Raw genomic sequence first — 24,586 nt, forward strand, 5'->3', positions numbered from 1 at the left:
CTCGGGGAGCGCCACTTGGGCAGGAGGGTCAGCCGAGCACCGGGTCCTCAGGGCCCTGCCCCTCAGCCAGTCCCCAGGTGCTCCCTCGGGGTTGGCATCTGCTCCCGGGCCCAACTGGGCCTGAAGGGCCTTTGTTGTCCAGCTCTCTGTTTTCTGTTTCACCCCGGCAGGTTCCATCTGGCATTTAGATATTATAAATAGCAGCTGCTAGGGTGTGACTTGGGTGGAAACCTGGAGGCTGTACTCCACCCTGAAAGGGGAAAAAAAGCTTATTTAATTCATTTCTGCGCTTGGAAGCTTCTAGCTGTTTAGAATGCCAATTAGGTGGCAGCTGCGCGGTTTTTTCCTTTCTCTATCCCAAGAAGGCCCGTTTGCTTTTCTGGGCCTGTCGACTGGAGCTCTTACAGGAGGTTGGGTGGGGCAGGCTTGGCAGGACCACGGCGGCTCTGAACGTGGGCTGGCTGAGTTTTGCTGACTTTCTGCCTGTGGGTGGGGAGTGGGCAAGTTTCCACAGAGGGGCCCAGCCCCTCCCAGTTTCTTCTGCGATGCAGGAGCTTGGGGTAAGAGGAGAGATGTTCCCCTGAGAGAGCAGCCAGCCAGTGCCTGAGGAAGACCCCACTCTAGTGCCCTAATAGATGCCCTCGGAAGGGCATCCAGTAGACCTCGTGGCTCCAGTACAGCTTGGGTCTCTGCATAAGACATCTGGCATAGACCGTGCTGCCCTGTAGATGACATCCACTCCGCCCAGGCGCTGTTTCCCCGTCGCCGTGCTGGGGGTTACAGTGCCCACCAGGGTTCCGGGGAGGGCGGCGTGGCCCAGTGCATGGTAAGCCCCTTTGGCATGGTGCCTGGCACGCAGTGAGAGCCCACAGATGCCAGCTCTCACCAGCTTCCGTGTTAGGTTGAAACACTAAGCCAGATAACACTCAGAGCAGTTCCTAAAGGGTTCAGTGCAACTTACAGGAAGACCAGAATAAATTGGAGGGCTTCCAGTTATCAGCCAAATGTTAATATCTAAAACGATATTTAAAAATGAAAGCACTACATAATAAAATACAAAATGTTCCTTAATACAAAATAAAAAGAGCATTACAAGGCAAAATGATGGTAAGAAAGCAAAGCAAGTGGATACGTCAGCAGACAAAAATGAGAAACACCCAGACACTCATACTCCGGGAGTCTTCACCGTTATGAAAAGTCCTTGGTGTGTGACCTTTTGGCTCCTTTTCCATGCATATAATAATTTGCATTTGTGTGTGTGTGTGCGTGCGTGTGTGTGTGTGTGTGTATCTGGGCGGGTGAGGGCTGAGGCTCTGATGTAGTTAGTGAAAGGAATAAATGAGTAACATTTCTCTGTGGATAAGCGTGGGGCGGGGCTGCTGACAATCTCAGCACTGTCAGCAGTGGTGACAGGGAGGTTTCCTTAAGGGTCTTCTTTGTGGACTTTTTCTGCAGAAAAAGCCAATGGACAGCCCTGTGCAGTTCCTGTGGCCAAGAGACCAACACCCCTTTGGGACTGTCCAAGAAGAATGGGAAAATTCTAAAGGAGGGCTCAGGTCCTGCCATTTGGCAAGGGGAGCTCAAAGTCACTGGAATTTGGGCAAAAATGTGAATATGATGTCATTATTAAACAAATATTGAGTCATCTGTTCACTTCATACGTAGCTTTTGTTGTGTGGTTAATTAGGATGAAAACATAGTATTCATTTTAAATTAAATCCAGAGTCCATTCCAGCATCTGTTGAACAATAGTAAGAGGGTAAGATTTGAAGCAATTCTCCCATATTCTTCAGATTCTATCAGCTGTGAGACACTTTGGGTGCTCAAAGACGGCTGGCTGCCTTTCAGTCCTCCAATCTCCATCCTTCTCTGTCATGATGGAGGAGGAAAAGGAATACCAGGCCCACCTAGTTCAGCGTCTTAGGTACCCAACTGAGTGAACAATTTGAACCCAACACATCCCAAGTTGCAGAAGCTGGCCAAGTCTCTCGTCATTCAGGACTATTGCTTTGCCTCCTTCAGGCGCGGGGAAGCCGATGCTTGGGAGAACTTCAGGTGTGTGCCACACTCCTGGGAAGAAGCACACCCTCTCTTGCCATGCAAAAGCCATAGTCTGGACTCCATTCTCATCCCCGATGTCCAGAGTTTAAGTGCAACAAAGGAGTTAAATCTGACTATAGAAACTTTGGTGCTTTCTAGGTGCTAACACTGTCTTGCAGGGTGCTAGCTCTGTCTTGCAGGGTGCTTCAGGGGAGCTCAACTGTACGTTATGTTTCCTCTGAACACGGTGCCTGTGAGTCATGCTCCTTGGGGAGTATCAGATGAGAGAAGCTTACTGGCTGGCAGGTAATGTAGGGACCGCTTTCTTCAGATAGGTCCTTGCCTTGGGTCTTCCATGGCCTCTGAAAGTCTTCAAGGGTCCAACCTCTTGTTCTCTCTTCTTCCCTTTCCCCTACTGGAGAGAGTCTCACCACCTCCCAGAACGCCATTTAATGCCCCTTTCTTCTTAGACTGAGTTGTTATTATCAGATGTCAAGACATTTCATATGGAGACATCAATGTCACTTTTCAGAGAGACAGTGTTTTCAAACCTGAAGACAGAGAAGAATATGGAATAGCTGCAGATAAAGACCATTGGTTTCATTCATTCATTTATTTTATTTTCCCTTCACTGAGAACCTGGAGGAACACTTCTTAAATGCACCTTCTCCACTGCCACCACCTTGTTCAAGAGACCATCTGCTCTGGGCTGGACAAGTGCAAGAATTTCTTAATGGTTCTGTTTGCTTCCATTCTTGACTTTCTCCCACTATTCTCATCAAGGTGATCTAAACAACAACAACAAAACCCCCGAATCTGATCTTGTCTGTGGGCACCCCTGCTGAAATTCACTGACTGCATTTCCCTTCCATCCGTCCCTTGTAAGATGAAGACTAAACCCTTCAAGGTCCTTTGAGCCATGGCTGCTGCCTGTTCCCGGCATCAGCTGTCCCTCCCTTTCTGTCCTGCCGTGAGGCTGGCTGTCTTTCAGATCCTCAAATCTGTATGAGCCACCCTTCCCCCCTTCACTTCCTCAAAAACGCTTTCACAGCCTTCAGGCTTGAACAACTTCCTTGCAATATGTTCTCTTAACACTTGGTAATTGCCTTTCATATCATTTATCAGAGTGGTGCTTACGTATTTTTCTGGGTGGTTATTTGTATTCACAGAAATTAGTCTGTCTCTCCGTCAGATTATCTGTTGCATGAGAGCAGAGTTATTTGTATTCACAGAAATTAGTCTGTCTCTCCGTCAGATTATCTGTTGCATGAGAGCAGGGGCTGTGCCTGTTTTGCTCACCATTCTAATCTCAGAGCCTAGCACAGAGCCCAACACAAAGTGCTGAATAAATATTTGTCAAATACTTGAATAGATTTGTAGGCTGGGCTCCCAGGAGTTTATCATCAGCTAAGAGACAAAAAAGATTCTTCAAAGCCCTCTTCAAATGTCATCTTCATCGTGAAGCTTCCCTGTTCAATCCCCTTTTCTCCTCTCCACCCTGTGCAGAATAAATCTCTTCCAGCATATGCCCCAGTGTGCTCTGTGTCCTTAGTCATCTCTTCTTGGGCTTTTTTTTAAAATAGCTAAATTAATTTATTTTTATTGAAGTATAGTTGATGTCCAATGTTGTATTAGTTTCAGGTGTATCTGCTTGGGATTTTTGGAAGAAGACTGGTCTGACCTCATTCATACCTTTCAACTGGACAGCTCCACCTGGATGCCTGTATCTATTTCTCAGGGATGCTTTAACCAAGTACCACAAACTACAAGTCTGAAATCAAGGTGCCGGCAGGGCCATGCTCCCTCTGAAACACGTGGAGAAGAATCCTTTCTTGCCTCTTCTAGCTTCTGGTGTTTCCTGAATGTCCCCTCCACCTGCCCCACCCTGTTCAGCTGCCTGGGAAAATCCTACTGACCCTTTCAGCTCCTTGGTGTTCTCTTCTGTGCAGCTGATCTGACCCATTACCAAGGACAGTCAATTACTCCCTCCTGTACTCCCACTGCACCTTGCCTGCAATGCCAACAGTGTTCTTATCACCTGTTATCACAATGTTTTAATATCCACTGAATCATGGAATAGTAGATGGTAAGGGGTCTTGAGGGCAGGGACTGTGTATCATTCAGTTTTCAAGTTTATATGTCCAGCACCCCACAGGGTGATTGACATGAACAAGGTACCCAATCCGACAAATGATGAATGAGTGAATACTCATGAATGAATAAATAAGTGAACTGACTAAGTGGAATCTGAACAGGCCATCAGTGGAGGGTGATGGGGAAGACCTCGAGGACCATGCAAATACTGTGTGGGACTCTATGGTTCGGAGACATTAGGGGTGAATGATCGCAACTTAAGCTTAAGTCGAGTTCAGAGTAATATTGGCCTATATAATGTGTATGGGCTTGAGGGAGTGAAAGGATTATAGAAAATAAGACTAACATGTGCACAATCAGGAAGGTGAAGTTCAAAAAGAAGCCCCCAAATTACTTTTAACTCGTGAGCGAACGTGCTAGAGTGGAATAAAAGTGGGTCCTCTTAGTGGAAAGTGGTTGTCTAGAAAAATAACATGCATGTGTGTGACACAACCAGAATGACTATTAAAATCATGTGTACTGGCACACTGGAAAAGCACGAAACAGGAATTGTGAACAAAATGCAACTCTCCTATCTATCTATCTATCATCTATCTATCTATCTATCAGCTATCTATCTATTATCATACATTGTATGTATGTATGTCTCTGTGTCTCTATGTATCTATATATCTATCATTTATATACATATATATCTATCATCCGTGTATTATGTATGTATATATCTATTATCTATCTATCTATCTATCTATTATTTATCTATCATCTATCTATCACCTATCTACTCCATAAGAGCAGTACAGGCAGATTTGAGTTTTGTGGGGTCCCCCATTGTCTCTTTAAATTTTATTTGATAGCAACAGAAGCCCTCTACCCCTGCTGATGACTTGGGCAAGCCAAGGAACTTACTGTCACATTCAGGCAATTTAAAAAGTCCCTTGAGCTGCTAAAAAGTAGGCTCACTTCAGATCTTAGCATTCCAAGTCCCAAGTAACCATTAAAACTCTGCAACTGAGCCTTCAATCTTCCCTCCTCTCTTGGCTCAGACCAGCCTGGTCCTGGAAGCCTGCCCTGGGAGAGGGGACATGGTCCTTTTCCTCTCCTCTCCTCTCCCTCTGTTCACCTCCTCCCCTTGCTAGCTGCTGTTTCCCTCCATGCCTGGAATGAAGCCCAGAAAGGGGAGAGGTAAGGGAATAAGATAGTTCTCACATGGCTGGGTGGCCGAAGCCCTCTGGGCCGGCAGCTGGCCTCTGTGGGGTGGCCTGGCAGATGATTAAAGCCAGCCCTGGCATGGGCTCTGCAGAGGTCTCCAGCTGGGCCCCTGTCTCCTGTGGTTCCCTTGATCCAGGCTGAAGTTCTCCATCCCTCTGGGTGGTCTCATGTGACTCCTGCCCCAGCTCCAGGGCTGCCAGAGGTATAACAGCCAGCCCCTTTCTGCCGAGGTCTTCTGACCACCCCACAGCAATCCATACCTGCTCCCTTTCCCACGGGGCCCACATCTGGTCTTGAGACACTCCCCTTACTCTGCCACCAAAGTAGTATCCATTGCTAACATTTAAATGTCCCTTACAATGTTCCAGCGCTGAAGTCCTATGTACTTTACGTTTATTATGCTCACAACCACCTACAAGGTGGGTAGATCTGGCAGGCCCTATCTGTGGGTATTTATTTAAAACTTCTGCCTTAAGTTCTGTTGTCACAAAACACAGCAGGCATATTTCATTTTGTGATTGGTTTTGATTGCAGACACAGGAATCGAGAGATTGAGGCTTTATCTTAGTTTGACCATAAACTCACCATGAAGCTAGGGTAAACCAGGCATAACTCTGGAATGGACTCATCAGCACCAAGGTTCCCTCTTGCACTAAAATTCTGTGACTTAAGACATAATTCTCGAATAAGGAATTACATATAGGTGTTTGGGGTGGGTAAGGTAGGAACTAAGGCATGGAGAAGCCCAGACTGTTCAGATATAAGTAACCCTTAAAAGTCTTGAGCCTCTTTGAGAATTCCCTGGTGGTCCAGTGGTTAGGACTCGGCACTTTCTCTGCCGGTGCCTGGGTTCAACCCCTGGTCAGGGAACTAAGATCCCGCAAGCCATGTGGCATGGCCAAAAAAAAATCTCAGGCCTCTTTAAGTTTTGAAAAAATGATACTTAAAGTTCCTCAAAATCTAGGTCTTTACCATTGCTTCTTTTATACTCCTAAAGAGAAGTCTCAATAAAAAGAGAGGATTCAGAAGCACGTGGTTTCAAGAACCTTAAAAACATTTGTCCCTTTAATTCATTAACTCCACTACCAGAAATACATTCTAAAAAAATAATCAGAAGCATACACAAAGATTTGTGTATAAGAAGATGAATCACAGTAGTCTTTACCACAGTAAAAAGTAGGAACTACTCCCCTTGTTCAATTTCTGCGATACCCCTTCAGAGAGGATCTCAAACCATGTGAAATATAGCAGTGTTCTCTCCCCTTATCCTGCCTTTCTGTTTTACATCCTAACACTCATCACCATCTAATGCAGTATATGTTTATTTGTTTACTTGTTTTTGTTTGTTTGTTTTGCTCGTACCATGCGGCTTGCGGGATCTTAGTTCCCCCACCAGGGATTGAACCCATGTCCTGGCAGTGAAAGCTCAAAGTCCTAACTATTGGACCACCAGGGAATTCCCAATTTGTTTACTTGTTTACCTTCTTTCTCCCAACTAGGAAGTTCTCTCCATGTGAGCAGTAGGGGCAGATCCAAGTTCTGTGGGGCCTGAAGAGCACGTATATCTGAGGTCCTTTTTTAGAAAATTAATTTAAAAATAAGAATAGAAAATTGAGCATGAAAGTGAATATGAATTTAGAATAGAAAGAAAAGGTCCTTGAAAGGCTCCTCATTAGCCTGGCAGTGAGTGTGCCTTAGAGGGGAAGGAGCTTGTTCTGTCTTGTTCAAAACTGTATCTCCTGGACCTAGACCAGTGCCTGGCACATAGCAGGTGCTCAGGAAGTACTTTTGGAAAGAAAGAGGAAGTAACAATGGAGACTGATTAAATGAATGAGCAAAAAGAGGTGGAAGAGGTCACATAACTGGCCCCCAAACACAACTAGTAATGGAGAGAACTGGATTTGGTCATAGTTCTGCTCTCCCCACCTTTCTGGGTTCGTGGCTGCCCGGCTAGAATCCATTCCCAGCCTCCCTTGCAGCTACATGTGACCATGTGATGAAATTCATGCATTTTTAAATGTGAGCAGAAATCATTGTGCTGCTTCTTATAACCTTAAGCTTATGGGTGCCTCTTCCATGCTTTCTTCTTTTCCCCTGCTGGCTAAAATCTGGATGTGGTGGTGACTCAGTTTGACAAGATCCTGTTGGGAATGGCAGAGCAACAACTTGGAAAGAACCAAGATTCCAGAACAACTGTAAATAGCAGAGCTGCTTTACTTACCAGCACAGTCCACTTCTGGATTATGATGTGACAGTGGAATAATCGTCTATGTTCTTTAAGTCTTGGTATTTGGGGGCCTCTTTGTTACAGCAGCTTCACCATACACTAACTAATAGAGATTTTAAAACTAGGCCCTTTTCATCACACTATACTGTCTCCTAGCAACACTACCAGAAATAGGGAGGGTGATTTACTTACAGTCAGGCCGGACAGATGTGCTGTGGCTTTCTCCTGGCTGTTCCTCATGCTTCCCTTCCCTAGTAATAGTAACAACAGCTAACTATGTGTCAGGTACTGTCCTAAGTGCTTTCCATGAAATGACTTATTTAATCCTCACTTTTTGCATAGATAGTATTATTATCTCCATTTTACAGATGAATAAATCAAGGCACAGAATGTTTAAGTAACACAGCTAGTAAGCATGAGACGTAGGATTTAGACCCATGCTGGCCTGTTCCAAAGCTTAGTTTCCCTTCCCGTCCTTCAGATACATTCAAGTCTTCCCCATTGTGAACAGGCCAATAGTAGCACCAGATGTCCGTAAATTAAAAAACATTTCCTCCCCCTTTCTCTCTGTCAACTGTTCTACATTTATGTCTCTTTGATATCTTTCCATGATGGTGGGAGCTCTAGCGTTGGGGGATGTCATTTGGTTCAAATCAGCCAGCATTTCATCAGGGTACATCAGAGAGAGCCCTGAACTGGGAGGTGATTCGGTCTCCGGGCCTGGCTCTGCCACGGGTTTGTGCTTGACCTTGACCTTGGCCCTCCCCTCTGTAATGTGACAAGCATGGATAGTCTCCAAGGTTCCTCATAACTATGAAATCTACGATCTGTTGTTCTGTCCTTCCTTGGCTCACTATCTGTCCTCTGGCACTGCTGGCCTGCCTTGTGCGGGAGGCCAAGGAGAAAGGGTCAGCTCCATACCTGGAGTCTTGGAGGGGCATCACGTGGTTTCACTGGATTCAGAGATGCAAAGGAGAAGGCGAGGATAAGTCAGACTCTGCTGATCTCCTGTTGGTCCTGCTATTAAAGGCTCAAATGTCTCCTGGATATGCAGATGCAAATGAAACATGATTTAGGGTAAGAGTGGGGATGAGGAAGCTTCCAGGCTTGAAGAGGGAACTTGAATCCAACTGAATGAACAGTGAAATGACCCCCAGCCTAGAATCCCAGTTTGCCTGTAAGTCAGAGTAGGATGCCCTCCAAGAGACGAGCAGATGGATTTAGTTCCAGTGCCCATGAACTTCTGTCAGTGGTGAGAAAAGGGGTATCCCCTAAAAGAGAGACAATGAGCAAGAAGAAGAATTTGAGAACATGTGAATGAATAAATGAGGGATAGGACAATTTTCCTCCTTCGAACATCTTGAGCAATCAAACACAAAAGGACTTCGGCTCTCTGGAAGGCTTAGGTGGATCTCCCCATCACCAATCCATGTGGAATTGGTCATGGCTGCAACATGTCAGGGTGCAGGAGGTTAGGGGAAGCCTTTGATTCTGGCTGTCTGCTAAAATCAAAGTTCCCCTCCTTCCTGATTTTACCATAGTTTCCCTTCTGGAAATTACTTGCACATGGTTGATACGGGATCAGTTCTGGGCTAAGAAAATGGCAACCAGGATATATTTGGTCATATAATGAGCCATGGCAGAAAAAAACAGGGAAGAGATAAGACCTTAAGCTGCAAGCAGAGTGGGGCTTTGCCGAAAGGAGGATGACCAGTGCTCTTTTGCTTTCTCAACAAAATTAAAGAACTGAATGTCTTGACTTGCATGGCTTGGCAGATGTTCTCTTTGCTGCAAATCTATTAGCTCCTTGCTTACTCTGTCGAGTGGGTGAAGCAAAAATAAAAGCTGCAAGGGAGGAGCCCGCAGTGACAGGAAGGACACGGGGCCTCTGAGAGATCGGGAGCTGAGGGACAGTGACCCAGAATTCACAGGAAAGGGACATCTGAGGGAGCAGCTCTGCCTCGTGTTCAGTTCAGTTTTTTCTGAACAAGGGAGAAAATTTGTGCAGCCACAGATCATTTGCATTTCAAAGAGCAAAAGCCAAACTGAGCTGCAGACATACTTTGTTCTGGGGGAGGCAGGCATAGTGTCCATACCCCCAGATACGTCCGTCCCACCCAAGGGAAGCTGTCCCTTTGAGAACTTTTCAATGATGTGGGTCCCTTTTCTCTCTTTCCCCTTCCAGACTGGCTGCGTGTCTGTCACTTCAACTCAGGGCAGCCATCTGGAACCTTCTGTGCCAGATAATATCTCCACCTCAAATTAAAAATGGTCCTTTCCTACTTACTCAGAGCCCTGGTATCAGGATGGTTGAGGAAGATTGTTAAATGGCAGTATGATGTGAAGATTTCCTGGGGATTTCAATTACCCCGCTCCCTCTACCCTTCAGGATAAAGGTTAATCATGGGAGGGGGAATGAAAATAACATACCGTCTGATGAGAAATGAGGGATGGGTCAGATGGCACCCACAGAGGCTGGCTGAGATTTCAATTTCTTACTCTGATGAAAACTGCATTTCCATTAACGGCTGCTGTAGACATCACTTACCAAGAGTCGCCTGTGATAGCGTCATCGAGCAGGTCATGTGGTGGAGGCCGGTCCGGCTAGGGCTGGCTGCTGGGGCATCTACTCCTCAGCTGCCTCCACACAGTCCCGGGGATGCTGCAAATGAGCAAAGGCGGCACCTTGGTGCGAGTGAACTGGGAGGTCCCAGTACATATATCACAGTGATTTTAAAATGTTTCCTTCTCCTACCCTTTTTCTGTGACCTTTCCCTGTATGATTTGAATGCATGATTTTTTCCATGTGTTCCACAGGACGCCAGATATAGGTCAAAAATAATACATAGCAAACGGTGTTATCTTCCAGGTACCTACTAGTGTATCTCATATACACTATCCCTCATAGTTTCCATAACCCCGTGTGCTGGAGATTGTCCTCCAGTATCCATTCTTCCCTTCTTCCTTAATAATAGAATCCCATTTGTTTTTTAAGCTAGGCAGATGACTTCCTTCAATTAGATCATTTAGCCCAGCTTTTCTTGTAGTCGTGTGTGCCCATGTGGTCAAGGAGATGTAAGCAGAAGTGCTGCATTCGAGTTTCAGGAAGTATCCCTAAAGGAGAGGAACATCCCTCCCTCTTTTTTGGCTGCACCACGTGGGGCCTGTGGGAACTTAGTTCCCTGACCAGGGATTGAACCTGTACCCCCTGCAGTGGAAGTGCAGAGTCTTAACCACTGGACCACCAGGGAAGTCCTGGAACATGCCCCTTCTTGTATCTTCCTTTCTGTGCTGACTGGAATGTGGACATGATGGCTGGACGTGAACAGCCATCTGGACGTGAACAGCCATCTTAGACCAGGAGGCTGACATTGTTGGCAATGGTAAAGCACCAAGAAGGAGCTGCAGTCCCTGAAAATTGTGAGGGAGAATTTTGAGTTTTTTGGTCACCTGAAGTTGAACCTGTCCTACCAAAAACACCCTGCAAGAACGTAGTAGAATGAGGTGCTGGAGAGTGTGGGCTTTGGGGTCAGACATCCCTGGTTAAAATCCTACTTCCTGTACACTCACCAGCCTGGTGACCTTAGGCAAGTTATTTCGCTGCTCTGTGTCTGTCTCTTCATTTGTAAAATTAGTATAAATAAAACCTTAATGGATTTGAGGGAGTGAATTAAACTATATAATATACTTAAATTTTTCAGCATCTGGCACAAGATAAGTGCATGAAAAATGGTAGAGTTATTCTCATATTATAGATGAGGAAAATCTCATCAGACCTCAGAGAAAAAACCTCAGAGAAGTTAAGTAACTTCCCCAAGGCCATGCAGATAAATAATTTAGAAAGTTGGAAGCAGAAGCCCCCGACGCTTGTAATTTTTCCCTGACGTTGACCACCATGGATGCCTAGATAAAAAAACAAGGAGAAAAGTGCACTCTTCCTCATACTTCTGCGCTAACACATCTAGATACACACACACATTCACTCATACACGTAGCTCAGCTTTCTTTGAATAGAGAATTATTATTTCTTACAAATGAATCTGCTGAAATGGGAATGTTGATTTGCTTGAACTACCATGTTCCAATATCAGAAATTTGTTACAAAGTTTCCAACAAGCTGTGCTGACCCCCTGGGTCACCAGCTGGCGATCTGTCCTCTGTGACATTATCACATTCTGCGTTTCCTTGCACACGGAGCTCACTTTTCTATGATGATACCAGGGCTGAGGTTTGGATGGGATTGTTTTACAGCAACTGTGGGCTCTTAACGACAAGGGTGAGCTCAGTGGTCTGTCATTCGAGGTGGACGATTTAAGGAGGTTGTGAGTGGCATGAAGGCAGGGGCAGTATCTGTTTTGTTCATCGATGTGTCCTCACCCAGATGGGCTCAATTATCATGTAGTGAATGAACTTTTAATGAACGAGAGCTCCAGGATCATCATGCAAAAAACAGTCCTGGATGAATTGCTAACCGAGCAGGATCCTATGGGGCCTTCCCGGGACAGACCCCTCCTCCATCTCCTCTGCTTTAGCTCCTCTCTGAAGGACCTAGATAATAGTATCTGATGCACATTTCCTCAAGTGTTTTACAGATGTGAAACCCCACCAAATGGAAGAAATTAACTATTTGATGACCATGAGCACACAGCCCCCAGATCTGCTGGCCCCTAAGGATTGATAATGTTAACCCCTGTGACACCGCCCTGTTACCTCACCATCAACCAATCAGAGAATTGTGCACGAGCTGATCACTTACCCTGGGATGCCTCTCCCTTACCTGGCCTTTAAAAATGCTTTGCTAGGACTCCCCTGGCTGTCCAGTGGTTAAGACTCCGTGCTTCCACTGCACGGTGTGCAGGTTCAATCCCTGGTCGGGAAACTATGATACCGCATGCCTCGCGGTGCAGCTAAAAAAAAAAAATTGCTTTGCTGAAACCCATTGGGGAGTGTGGGTGTTCTGAGCACTAGCTGTCGAGCTCCTTGCTTGGTGCCCTGCAATAAACGCTGTACTTTCCTTCACCACGACCTGGTGTCAGTAGATTGGCTTTACTTCCTGTAGCTGAGCAGACCCATGTTTGGTTTGGTAATAAATTCAGCCACTGAATTGATGCTCATAGGACTCCCCACTGGGGCCCAGGTATGGGGGGCACTTGCCCAGCTTTGCCCCCCACTCTGACACCCAATCCCACCATTTTAATAGCACTCCATCTTCCTTTTAGTGAGCCTCCCACCATGGGCTGTTTTTTGGAACAGGGTGGCAGGTGGAGGAAGTGCCTGCCTTTTAGAAACCAAAGGGGCCAGATCCCCTCTCTGGGAACTTTGAATCTGAACAATGGCTGCAAGGTTAGAGGAAAGTTGGAGGCAATTCACTGCAGGGCCCGGGTGGTGTGGGATTACACGGCCCTGCTCGGAGTTTAGCAGTGTTTCCTTCAGCCCACCTGCCCACCCTGGACTTCTGAACTCCCATGGGTTCTGATGTGCCATAAAGTCTTTGAATAATCCCCAGCTTCTTTGTTTCTTAATATAGCTTGCAAACAAAACTGCAAGAGGGATTTTACTGATAATCTTTGTCTTTACTGATAGACTTAAGATTATTTGGTAAATTTCCAAAGAGCCATTTAGGAGCAGCAGAGAGAAGTTGTACACTCAAGGCCAGTATTTTTCAGTTTGAAATATGGAGACTGAAGTAATTGGAGAAGGTGATAGTGCCTGTTTCTGAAATGATTATTAGGATTGAGTATTTGGCACTGAAAAAATTGGAGAGAAGGGAGTTGAAGGCTGGATCCATGGCTAAATATGGTGCCAACACCTAGTTTTACAATTGCTGACGCATTTTTCTCATCAACAAAGAATGTATGTTGGCAGGTTTCTCTCTGGCCCTCACAGCACGCTTATTGCTGTGAGGCCCCTTCACATGTTGTGATGATTCTGGGTCATTTTCTCAAGTCTGAAATTGTGGATGTGGCCTTGTCTGTTTCCAGACAGAAAACAGTGGAACCTTGGAATGAGTTGGAAAAAGTTATCAACTGTGATTTTGCACTTTGATCCAACTGAATTAAAAAAGCAGGTCCTTGCGGTTTTCCACAAAGGGAATCAGGCTTTCATATTCTACACTACCTGTGCTCTTCTTCTCTGAAAAGAATGATGGTCATTGTTTAAATTACATCAGAAAATATTCCTATTGTGTTTTGCGATTATTTTTTTGTCTTTATACCATGAAAAGAATGACTTTGAGAATCCAGTTTCATAAGCCAACTTTAATAGTATAATTTCTAAAAAAAAAAAAAATAGTATAATTTCTGTTGGAGTAATTAGCACCCTTCTTCCTCATCTTTTGCTGAACCCACCGGAAAAAAAAAAAAAAAGACAAAGGAGAAAGGCAGATGGAGACCAAAATATCATCTTTCCGACTGATAAAGTTGATAGGGGAGAAAGTGGAATGTATCCGTGAGCTAATGGATTTCCTAATTGTGAGACCAAGTATTGGCAAGACTGCCCATCTGGCCACGGGCAGAGTTGGACCACCGCTGGCCTCCACACAGGGTAGGGGTGGAGTGAAGCTTTCCTGCTCTGTTCCCCATGGGATCAAGAGCCAACTAGAGCATGTCTTCGCTGCTATTTCCTAAGAGGAAGAGGAGACAGGAAGGGGCCAGGCCGTGCATGCAGACTCACCAATCAGGGAAGTCCCTCCACCGTCCTGGGCAGGGGTGAGTGAGGGCTGCAGGAGGATCATTGTGCTGACGGGCTGCACACCACAGGGATGGGAACAACTTCGTGGGAAGAAGTACCTTCCCTCCAAGTCTTAAATGACAAAGTCTCTTACAGTTGGCATTTTCTACTCATCAGCTTTGGTTTCTTTTCCTCACCTTCGTACTGCCCCTTGAACACTCTAATTTGAGCAAGAGAGAAAAACTACATAGTAAAAAGAGCTCTGGACTAGGTGTCAGGAGACCTGGGTCCTGGTTGGGGCTGGTGGGTGAGGCACATCAGTTCTCCAGGGCTTGTTTGTCTGCAGTCTGAGTTGTAGGAGATGTTACCCCTTGTTAGGCAAGTCCTCTGATCTGGGTCCCATGCCTTTCCTTCTGGGAACCTTGCCTCTCCTGAATATTCAACTTCTTTATTCTCAACTCGGTTCCTTCCGTTGCCTTGTAGACAGCCATAGGTCTTTCCCACTTAAACACAATATCCTCGCTTGTCTCACCCTGTCCAGCAACTTCCCCCTCTCTGTACATTCTTCTTTACAGGAAAACATCTTTAAGATATTGCTAGACTGTACCGCCTCCCCTCACGCACCCTTCAAGGCAGACTGGCTTCTGGCTTCCGGCAGTTTGATGGTCCCACGTGACTCTCACTAAGTGGCCGGTGATCATCACGCCGCTCAACCCAGTGGACAATTTCGGTCTTGTTGTACCTGATTTCTCAGCATTAATTGACACTGCTGACCAGTCCCTGCTTTTCAGAAATCCCATTTCCCTTTGTCTTCCTGACACAACGCTTTCTTGCTTATCTGCTTTGAAGGCTCGTTTTCTTCTCATCAGCTGTGTCCTGGAGTTCTGCCATCCCTAGGTCCTCTCTAGTTTTCCCTCTATTCTTTCTCAGTGAAAGAACGATTAGACAATTTATTTATTCATTCAATTCAATTTTATGAGCAACTATTATATGGTAAGCACTCTCCTAGGCATGAAGAATTCAATAGTGGGAAATAATCCCAAATTTCCTGCTCTGATGGAGCTTACATTCTAGCGAGACAAGAGAGTCGGTAAATAAGCAAATAAATATGTATCAACTGTAATAAGTTCTATGAAGAAAAACAAATCTGGGTGAGGGAATAAGTGTGTGTGTGTGTGTGTGTGTGTGATGCTATAGTTTTGTTTGTTTGTTTTTTGATGCTGTAGTTATATAGAAGGGTCAGGGAGGGCAGACTCTTGAAAGAAATGAGGGAAGAGTTTTGCTATCAGAGTAATACTGGCTTCATAGAATGAACGAGTTAGAAGTGTTCCCTCCTCTTCTATTTTTTTTAACTCTTTATTTTATATTGGAATATAGTTTAACAATGTTGTGTTAGTTTCAGGTATACAGCAACTTGATTCAGTTATAAATATACATGTATCTATTCCTTTTCAAATTCTTTTCCCATTTAGGTTATTACATAATATTGAGCAGAGTTCCCTGTGCTATAAGTAGGTCCTTGTTGCTTATCCATTTTATTTTATTTTATTGATATTGATTTATTCACTTATTTATTTATCTGTCTGTGTCGGGTCTTAGTTGTGGCGCGGCTTCTCTCTAGCGTGGCATGCAGGCTCTAGAGCGTGTGGGCTTAGTTGCTCTGCGGACTGTGGGATCTTAGTTCCCTGACCAGGGATCAAACCCGTGTCCCCTGCTTTGGAAGGTGGATTCTTAACCACTGGACCACCAGGGAAGTCCCTGTAATCCATTTTAAGTATAGCAGTGTGTACGTGTGTCATTTCCAGCTTGGAACAACAAATGATACAGTCATTTTACTGCCTAATTTTACTCCCCAGCTGGTTCCAGGATATTTATAACTAGGGTTGGGCCGTCTATGCTACATTTCGATTTTCTGAAAAATCTTCAGCTATTTTCCAATACGTGTCATTTTATAAAAGGTATATTTTCCAAGTATTTTTTTTCCTTTCCAGGGAAACAAAAGCATGTTTTAACAGCACACAGTCCAGATGCTTCTGATTTACTTGTACTCAATTCTCAAAAATGTTTCTTTGTAAGTGCTGTTTTATTCCTCTTCTCTTGAATAAGAATTTCTTAACATTTCCTTCCTCTTGAACACTGAGTGGTATTTTGCTAAGGGAAGGAATATCCTGATATCACCATCATTGGATTGGTTCAAAACCAGAAGTCAGGGCTTCTGAAAGGGCCTTGGCAAAACATGAGATGATTCAGAAACTCTATGTAGCTAATGGCATAGGTTAAAAATGCCGATTGCTCCAAAGACGCAGAAGAGTTTTTAATTGACTATTCCTACACACCTTACAGTGGAGCTGTATATTTCCCCTGCAGAGAAAAAAAAAAGGTGAGTGGGAGAAGAAATTTCTCTTGTCAGCTTGAGCTTTAAAAAGAAGAAGGAAGTTTGGGGTGAGTGGATGTTTTTAAGCTCAAGCATATGTTAGAGGGGGAGGAAATGAGACTGAGTGAGAAGCAAAGTGCTGACGTTGAGGATCCTCCATGGCCTCCAAGTGACCCAGGAATCTAACCAGTTCCTGTAACAAATGCCACAAAATATGCCTCATGCTAGAGCAAGTTTTGTCAAGGAGGCATTGGCATTGAGTGAAGTCAGCAGAATTAAGAGTGGTGCCAACCAGGGCTCCTCTGTAAGATGAGAACTCAATTTCTCTTTTTTTATCCATCCATCCATCCATCCATCACACTATCCATCCCAGAAAGGCTGGGCAAGGCAGGCAAGAAGGATAGAAGGAAATGGAAATTAAATTTTATTGATTACTTGTGATGCCAACTCTGACAAATAGGCTTAATCTCAGGGCAAGGCTAATTGATTGGTAGTGGCTAGGCCTGGAATGCTGTGTTAAGAAGGATTCTGAGGTCCAGTCTGTCTTCTATAGTAGGGAATGTTGGAATAGGTTCAGAGATATCAGGTATGGGCATGATTGTAGAGAGTGTCAGCAGTCACACACATCCTCAGAACCACCACATTGTGCCACGCACTCAGCACAGGGCTGGTTAGTTGGAGGAGACAAAGCAAGGGTTAGTCAGGTACCCACCCAAGGTGGATGGGAGTGAAAAGAGCTGCTTTTGGTTAGGAGGCAATGGCAGAACTTTAGAAACAAGGGCTTGGCCTGAGCAGGACGTGCAGCTCTGCCAGGAAAAGCACTGGCACCTCTAGCATATAGGGAGCCTCTCCCTGCTCTGGGCCCACCTACATTTTACATGGTGTCCTGATCCCTTAAGTCACTCGTGTCAGTAAGTGAAAGCTTCCCTGGGCCATCTGCTGAAACACTGGGAACTCCAAAATGATGGAGAGCAAAGCTTTGTAAGTCAGACAGTCTCACAAGCTTAACTCCACCCCTGAGAAGCTGCTCACACCCCCAGAATCCTTCTGAGCCTCCGTTTCTCATGTGCAAAACAGAATAAAAACACTTACCTTTCAGGATGGCGGTGAGGGTTAAACGTGAAATAAAGGGCCTGGCTTAGAGTAACACTTCCTAAATATTTTCTGTTTTTATAAAAATGCCCTTGGTTTTAGACTTGGCTATTATCAGTCAATCAATATTTATTACTCACTTAGTAGGTACAAAAGGGAACAGAAAGATCTGAGATCTAGGGCAACCGAAAAGACACGCGCAGGACAGAGAACCTTGGGGTCTGGGAGAAGTGGCCTGTTTCTACCCGACTTCTGGAACAGGTGGGGAATTTGGACTAGGTGAACATTTGAGGACAAATAGTAACAGATTTCCCTTTTCCCAGCTATACATTTGGGACAGTCCTTTCTTTTCCTGCGTGGGCTTTTGTGTTCTTCGGAGAAGGGACCAGTAATTCTGAGAAGTGGACAAGAGAAGGTGCAATGGTTGCTTACGAAACAGTGACTGAAAACCCTGAGTCTTTTCCGGATTTACCTACATTAAGAAAAAAATCTTTTGCCTCATTGAGGAGAGCTCCTGGGGAGAACGCGGGGGCTGTGTAGGGCTCGTGTGGCTCTCTGGGGAAGGTGGCCCAAGCTGAGGAAACCACGTAGGTGAGGCCTTGCCACCAGAAGGAACCAAAACATAAAGAGAAACCAACCCCATTCAGCAGACCACGGAAAAATCCTCTGTGTTGTTTGAAATTTTCTCTCGTTTGTGGCCAGTCTAACGATTCAGAGATGACCACAGCTATGTTCGGGCCTAGGGTTTTCCTCGGAGGCCTGTGCCCCCTTCAGAGCAGGAACAGAAGCAGCTGATGAGGCTGCCCTCCTCCCTGCTCTCTTTCCAGTTTCTGAACCATGTTTGGGACCAGCAGCGCTTGGAGCGGTCGTCCGTTCGGAGATTTTATCAGACTTCTTGTGAATCTAATTCCGGTGGGAGGAAGCAGAGAAAAACGAGCTGTTTAGGTCCATGGACAATGCACTCCTGGGCATGAAATATGGCTCTCTCTCTCCTGCTGGTGAAGTAAGTTCGAAAGAGTCAAATAGTTTTTTCATTTGGGTCCTCACTATGGTAAGGACAGAGAACCACGGAGAAGATTCAGGTTTCCCAGACTCTGCCAGGCGCACAGCTGGCATCTGCAGCGACCACTTTCTCGCCTCTGAATTCCCCCCAGTTAGTGTCTCCCTACTTCTTGCTCTGGACCAGGGAGCAGCAAAAGGAACGAAAAGCAGGGCAGGGGGGCCGGCTGTAGCAGTGAGTGTTAAGGGCCGCTGCGGTGTGATCTCAGCGCACAGCTGCCAGGGGCCTGCAGCCAGCCAGGGTGGAGCTCCTGGAGGGGGTCCTGCTCAGCCGGGCTCAATGACCTGCTAGTGTCTATGGAGCCTCACTGTCGTCCTCATCTAGGATCAGAAGGCTTGGGTGGGGGCGGGGGTTGTTCATTGATTCACAGATCTGTTTATTTATTCATCCAACTTTTTTTTTTTCCCCCACACTGACTCTGTGCCAGGTGCTAGGGCTATGGAAATGAAGGCTGGGTTCCTGCCCTCCTGGGCTCACAGTCTTGTGGGCAAGGTAGATCCATATGCAAATCAATCGAGAAAAGTCATCTGCCGGGTAATGGGAGTGTGTGAGGGCCCAGCCCTGCCTGGAAATGTTGAGAAAGTTGATCTTGAAGGATGGGTAAAGGATGCCAAGAGGGTGGAAGGCTGTTCCAGAGGAGAGTCTGGAGCTTGCAAAAGAGCTTTGCCTGAAAACAATGGCAAGGTTGAGAGAGATTTTCAGCAGGGAGTGAAAGTTAAAGAAGGCAAAGTTAAAGGAGGAACTATCCAGTTCTCAATGTCCAGTTGAGACACCAGTTTATCAAAAGAGTGCAATTTTTCCTTTCCCCAAACTCTGAGAAACACTTGGATCTTTGTATCACGGTTGCCCAACACTGTTTATAGACCACAGATCAGGCAGCTGACACTTGTTTTACAAGGGCAGACATGGGAAGACATTTCTTGTTGCTCTTTCCTGCAGAGACCCTTGATAAAGCCTGAAGCTTTTATAAAGACTGTTGTGATTCTTACCCTTTATGGGGTCAAGGCTCCTTGGAGATTGGAAGGAGAGTGATAAACCATCTCCCCAGCAAATGCACATAATTTTCCATAAAATTTCAGGAGTTCCCAGAACTATCCTCCCTCCCAAACCCTCCCATACACTCCAGGTAAAGAACCTCCCATCTGGCCTCAGGCTGCAGGTCAGGGGACTGGAATGACCCAGTGTAGACACAGAGCTGCATGGTGACCTGATGTGGGCATTCGGCTTGGAGACTCTTGAGTGTAGCTTATCTACAGACAGAGCTTTGAAAGGAAACTGAATTCTTTGGCAGAAGGCTTCAGCAGGGCCGATACTAGCGTGAGGCAAATGAGGGCTTTGCAGTGGGTGTAAAATATAAGGGAGAGTGTGCCGCCAAACAACTCAGTAATCTAGATAAGTCATATATATATTTTTAAATTTATTTATTTTTATTTATTTTTGGCTGCGTTGGGTCTTTGTTGCTCTACATGGGCTTCCTCTAGTTGTGGCGAGCGGGGGCTACTCTTCATTGCAGTGCGCAGGCTTCTCCTTGCAGTGGCTTCTCTTGTTGTGGATCACAGGCTCTAGGCTCATGGGCTTCAGTAGTTGTGGCTCACAGGCTCAATAGTTGTGGCTCACGGGCTCTAGAGCGCAGGCTCAGTAGTTGTGGCGCATGGGCTTAGTTGCTCCACGGCATGTGGGATCTCCCCGGACCAGGGCTCGAACCCATGTCCCCTGCATTGGCAGGCGGATTCTTAACCACTGCGCCACCAGGGAAGCCCAAGATAAATCCTATTTTAACGCACTTAAAAGAGGTCAAAATAAATGCAAAAACCCATGATGAATAAAACTTCACAATTTTCAACAAAGATGGGATGCAGTCCTGTATTTGCATGGCCCTGCCCCACTCGCCTTACCCTTATCCCAGCCCTAGGCTTTGGAGCCAAGAAATGGACTCCCTGAAAGTCCCAAACTTGTATTTGAGCAAGACTTTGAGTTTCAGTAAGTTGGTGCCTGGACACGAGTTATTTCTCGTAGCTGCCCAGGAAGGGTCTGGGCAGCAGGAACACTGCGACTCCCTCTCTGCTAAGCTTCAGCCACTCCGCCTGCCCACCTTGGCCCAAGGAATGTGTGTTGGCAGTGACCCAAATATTCCAGCAGGTGGCACTCTTGCTCCAACCAGGTCCCCCTGAAAAGGGGCATCTTAGCCAAAGTAAAGGGATTTAAACTAGTTGCTAAATTGTTGCCAGTTGTTTTTTGAAAGGCCAGAAAGAATCCTGAGCAGGGACTGGGGTAAACAGAGATGCCATATGAAGAGCACTGGAGGAAGAGTCTAGAGACCCTGGAGCAAGGTGGAGCCTGATTACAACAGGCTCTGCTGCTCTTTAGCAGGTGAGAAAAATCAGAATTTTAAACCTCCTTTTGTTCTCAGGTGCAATATCAACACACGTGACAGGGGAGAGCGGAAGCAGGATGAATGGTTTTCTGTGAAGGTGGGACGAGCTCCCTCACTTACCTGCAGTGTTGGCTCCAGCACTTACTAGCTGTGACCTTGGATTTTGCAATCCTGAGATTCTTCATCTATAAATGGGGATTATTGCAGCTGCCCCGCTGGAGGGTTGTTGGAGGATTAAAGAAACTGATGGCCATAAGGCTGTTTGCATGGTGCCTGGCACCAAGTATGTATTCAGTGAACACAGGAGAGCTGCTGTGATGGACTTTTAGGCAAAGGCTGAGCAGCTAGGTTTTGTGACTTCCCTTGGCCATTAAATTAATTAAGGAGATGACCTCAGAGTGACCCAGAGAAATAAGTTGATAACGAACCGTTGCTTCAGCAGACTCAACCAGAAGAACTTCCCACCTGGATCAAGTTGCACAGGTGTGATTTTTGAACCAGGAAACCAAGCTGGGTTCCCCCGCAGAACTGTCTCACCCTCAGGACTTGGGAAACATCTGACCACCAGGTGACTGGCCCCGCTTAAGCTGTGCATTGTTGCAGAAAGTATCCATTTACACCTAGGTGTATCAGAGCCTTCCCATGAAACCAGTCTGTCTCTCGGGCAGCTGAAATCCTGAACTCAAAGAGATGCCCCCAATTAACTGTTCTCCAATAAGAATGAAATTGGTAATGGCTCCTGTTTATTGAAGCTTATTTTATGGCAGTTACTTTAATTAGCACTTGACACACTCATTCATTTATGCCTTGAAACTGTCTGGAGAGGTAATTGAACCCATTTTATAGACAAGTAAATTTAGGTTTAGGGAAACTTAATACTGGCTCCTTCAGCCAATAATTGGTATAAACTTAGTTCTATCAGACTTCCAAAGCTAGCTATCTATCCATCCATCCATCCATCCATTTATCTATCAATCAATGTACCTATGTATCTATCATCTATTTATTTGATATGTTAAATACAAACTATTCTGATCTATTAATTAAAGCAAGTTCCTTAGAGACATCTAGGGTCTAGGGAAACATTTGTTGGCCTCAGCTGAAGCTTCTTTCTTGAACATGTAGAGAGAGTCACGGCTGTATCTTTGCAGATACATACATAAATAACACACACATGTGACTTTCCGAGGAGCATGTTCTTAGAGGCCCCATAACCCAAATGACGATCCACTCTTGTGTCAGCCACTCTTCTGGGGGTCCTGGGAGGGAGAGTTTTGTGCTGTGTCCTCCACGTGGGAGGACTACCAGACTGTGCCAGCTCCCATTCTGCCCTGATCTCCCTTAGCTGGCACGGGCAAAGCCAGCTGGCCAGAATGCTCTCACTTTTCAATGGGAAACTGCTGCACAAGAGAGGAAGTGTCAGAACAAGATCACTCTGACCTGGAAAAAGGAGCAGGAAAGCAAATGCTGTCTTCCCAGAGGAAAAACATGACCAGCCATCGATGAGGGGATTTGGCTTTCCAGTTCCTAACTGGAGAAGACAGCGCCCCGTCAAAGGGGGCGTGTGCTGCCAATGCTAGGGACACAGGTTCAATCCCTGGTCCGGGAAGATCCCACATGCAGCAGAGCAACTAAGCCCGTGGGCCACAACTACTGAGACTGCATGCCACAACTACTGAAGCCTGCACGCCTAGAGATGGTGCTCTGCAACAAGAAGCCATGGCAATGAGAAGCCTACGCACCGCAACGAAGGGTAGCGCCTGCTCACCGCAACTAGAGAAAGCCCGAAGCAACGAAGACCCAACGCAGCCAAAAATAAATAAATAAATAAATAAATAAAATTTTTGAAAAGTAACAAAATAAAACAATTTTAAAAAAGGGGGTGGAGGGCGTGTAGAGGCTTCTTTGTAAACACAACTGTTGGGGTCAGTTGAAGAGCCGGCGTGGATAAGTGAGAGTTTCCACGTATAGCATGTTTGTTCTCTTCACAAAATGCAGGTTATTTCCTCTATGTTCATATTGTAGCTCAACTCAAATTAATAAAATTTTCTCTATTATAGGGGGTCCATAGACAATCTACTTTATTAGATTAAGTGAGTTTTAATTAGTCATTTCGAGAACAAGTTCTTCTCCAGGACTTAAAAACGATTTTGTCAGATTATCACAAGGAGAACATGGTTGGCTTTATTTACTTAGTAACTTAAAAAGAAAGTTACTTCCTGTTTATATCATTAGAAATTAATTCCATCTTAAAAGTCAATGAGGTTTAGGGATTAAGAGAGAGGAAAAAATAATGTGTTTTTCTTTGGCACACATAAATCTTTTTGTTAAAATAAAAATAAACCAAAGTAGTGTAATAAAATATGGAATCGTGACAGTTTGTTAGGAAATGCATGTACTGAAAGACGTCTTGCGTTCTTAAACAGCGGCACGTGGAGATGTAGAGAGGCCGGAGGAGGGACCAAGTCTTACTCATTTCTTCATCCTCAGGCCCTAGCATAGCCTTGACATGTGGTCTGCACTCAACCCATGTGTCCTGATTGGAACTAAAGTCCAGCACACGGGGTCTCCTTTGTTTGATTCTCTGAAATGGAAATGGAAAGGGCTAGTCTTCTGCCTTTTTCATTCTCTATCCACACTAGCTCCCTTCTCAGAAGGCACAGCACAGGAGCCTAGGCTCAGAGCCACCTCCAGAGGGGTCGGGGCAGGGGGAATAGAGAACACTGGTCTCATCCCCTGTCTGTATGTATGGAAGGGGGAGAAGGATCAGACCCGCACCTCAGCTGCAGGGAAGACAATGGGGCATGGAGGCCCTTTTCTTTTTTTTTTTTTTTTTTGCGGTACGCGGGCCTCTCACTGCTGTGGCCTCTCCCCTTGCGGAGCACAGGCTCCGGACGTGCAGGCTCAGCGGCCATGGCTCACAGGCCCAGCCGCTCCACGGCATGTGGGATCTTCCCGGACCAGGACGCGAACCCGTGTCCCCTGCATCGGCAGGCGGACTCTCAACCACTGCGCCACCAGGGAAGCCCGAGGCCCTTTTCTTGAGCACCTACTATAGTGAAACAGGAACTTTATTTATTATCTATTAGGAGCACATCAGGAGCTTGCTTTACTTATTATTCTCCTGACACAGTATATCAGGAGTGCTCTTTGTTTATTATTCTTCCACTGGATCCTCACAAGAAGATTGTGAAGCCACTCGAATCACTCATTTCATCTCCATTCTTAGAAGAGGAAACCAAGTCCTACAGAGTCAAGTAACCTGCACCAGGGAAGGACCTGGACTCAAATCTGAGATGTTGTTATGGAAGCTCTTTACACGAGGCCGAATTTCCTCTCAGCAGTGGAGATCCAGGCAGTCAGTAGAGGTGCAGGGCTCAACTTAGAATGGTACCAGCTGTTCACACATTTGAACAAGGGCATGTCTAGGGAACAGTGGTGGAT

The sequence above is a fragment of the Hyperoodon ampullatus genome (genome assembly GCF_949752795.1).
Source record: "Hyperoodon ampullatus genome assembly, chromosome: 1".
Taxonomy (NCBI): domain Eukaryota; kingdom Metazoa; phylum Chordata; class Mammalia; order Artiodactyla; family Ziphiidae; genus Hyperoodon; species Hyperoodon ampullatus.